Source organism: Belonocnema kinseyi, chromosome 1 (assembly GCF_010883055.1).
Source record: "Belonocnema kinseyi isolate 2016_QV_RU_SX_M_011 chromosome 1, B_treatae_v1, whole genome shotgun sequence".
Taxonomy (NCBI): domain Eukaryota; kingdom Metazoa; phylum Arthropoda; class Insecta; order Hymenoptera; family Cynipidae; genus Belonocnema; species Belonocnema kinseyi.
Genome location: NC_046657.1, coordinates 100,215,945 through 100,218,362, shown reverse-complemented (window position 1 = coordinate 100,218,362; position 2,418 = coordinate 100,215,945).

Here is a 2,418-nt window from a genome sequence, read left to right as displayed (position 1 = left end):
TTAAGTGACAAAAAATTAAAGAAATGTACAACTTCAAGTCGGGTGGTCACTGACTAGGAAAACCGGGAACTATAGCCCAGATTTTTGAACACCAAGAAGTACCTTAGAGTTTAGAGGAAAACTCGGAATTTTCCAGATTAATTTTTTACTTTTTTTTATTTTATCTACATTTTCCTAAAAAGTCATCTTTTTTTTGGTAGCAAAATCAACTATATTGATGAACACTTGTCTATTTCGAACAGCTAGTTCGATCTTTTAGATCTTTTGGGTTTTAAATTAGAAACAGTTAAATTCATTCAAAAAATATGAATTTTCAAGGAAATACTTAAATTCTCAACTAAGAAAAAATAATTTGAAAAACAAACAGTTGAATATTCAGTTTAAAAAATTAATGAAAAAAAGAAGATTTTTCAACAAAAGAAATAAATTTTGAACTAATTGTAAGATTACGAATCTTTTACAAATGAAATGAATTTTAAAGAAATTAGTTCAACTTTCAACCAACAAGTTGAATTTTCAACAAAATACTTGAATTATCAACTAAAACAAATTAGTTTTCGACCAAACGGTTCAATTTTTAACCAAATAGTTAAATTTTCATTTAAAAAATTGAGTTTTAACCCAGAATATAAATTTTCGACAAAACAGATGATTTATGAAGAAAGTAGTTTAACTTTCAACCAAAGAGTAGAATTTTCAATAAAAGAATATCAATTTTTTTACAAAAAACGCAATAGTTGATATTTCAGTCAAAGAAGATTTTAAATTATAATTTAATAAAAAAATTAATTTTTAACCAAAATAAGATTTTTTAATAAAATAGTTCAATTTTTAACAAACGATGAATTTTCAACTAAGATTAAGACTCTTCAACCAAAACAATGAATTTTGAAGAAAGTAGTTCAACTTTCAACCAAAAAGTTGAATTTACAATCTAAGAAGATGATTTTTTAACGAAAAATCTAATATTTGATATTACAAACAAAAAAGATTTTGTTTTAAATTAGAAACCGTTAAATTCATTCAAAAAATACGAATTTTCAACGATATTCTTGAATTCTCAAATTAGAAAAATTAATTTTAAAACAAACAGTTAAATATTCAGATAAAGAACTAATTAACGAAAAATGTTTCACTAAAAGAAAGACATTTTTAACTAATTTTAGTTCAATTTTTAACCATATAGTTAAATTTTCAGTTAAAAAATTGAGTTTTAACCCAGAATATAAATTAAAAAAAAAACGAAAAAAAAGAAGTTTAAACTGAGATTATTAATCTTTAACCAAAAAGATGAATTTTGAAGGAATTACTTCAACTTTCAACCAAAAAGTTGAATTTACAATCTAAGAAGATGAGTTTTTAAAGAAAAATCTAATATTTGATATTACAAACAGAAAAAGATTTTGTTTTAAATTAGAAACACTTAAATTCATTCAAAAAATACGAATTTTCAACGATATTTTTGAATTCTCCACTTAGAAAAATTAATTTTAAAACAAACAGTTAAATATTCAGTTAAAAAAACTAATTAAAAATTTTTTTTTACTAAAATAAATAAATTTTTAACTAAAAGTAAGCTTAAGAATCTTTAACCAACAAACTGAATTTTAAAGAAAGTAGTCCAACTTTCAACAGAGTTGAATTTTCTACCTAAAACGTTGATATACCAAATATTTAACTTTAAATAAAAAACAGTTGCATTTTCAACCAAACAGTTAAATTATAAATGAAAAAATAAACGTTAAACAAAAAAAAACTAATTTTTAGCAAAGTAGTTTTATTTTAAGCAAAAGAGATGAATTTTCACCTAAGATTATGAAACTTTAACCAAAACAATTAATTTTAAAGAAAATAGTTTACTTTTCAACCAATAAGTTGAAGTTATAATCTAAATGAATTAATTTTTAACAAATAGTTTAATCATTCATATTTCAACCAAAAAATATTTAATTTTAAATCAGAAACAATTGAATTTATAAAAAAAATTGAAATTTTTAATAAAATATTTGAATCCTCAACTAAAAAAGACTAATTTTCTACCAAACAGTTGCATTTTTATAAAAAAAAACGCGATTTTCTAACAAAAAATACATCTTCTCAATAAATCTCATGCATTTTTCAATTAAAAAGTTAAATTTTCAGGCCAGAGGATTAATTTTCTACCAAACAGGTCAAATTTTTAACAAAATACATGCATTTTCAACCAAATAATTAAAACTTTAATTAAAAAATATACATTTATAAACAAAAGTTAAATAGTTAAATTTACAATTAAAAAATTAACTAGAAAAAAACGATTTATCAACAAAATGGTTAAATTTTTAAAAAATAGAATGAATTTTTAACTGAAATTACGAATCTTTAACTGAAAAATTACTGCATTTTTGAGGCGAAAATACAAATTTTCAAACCCGAAAT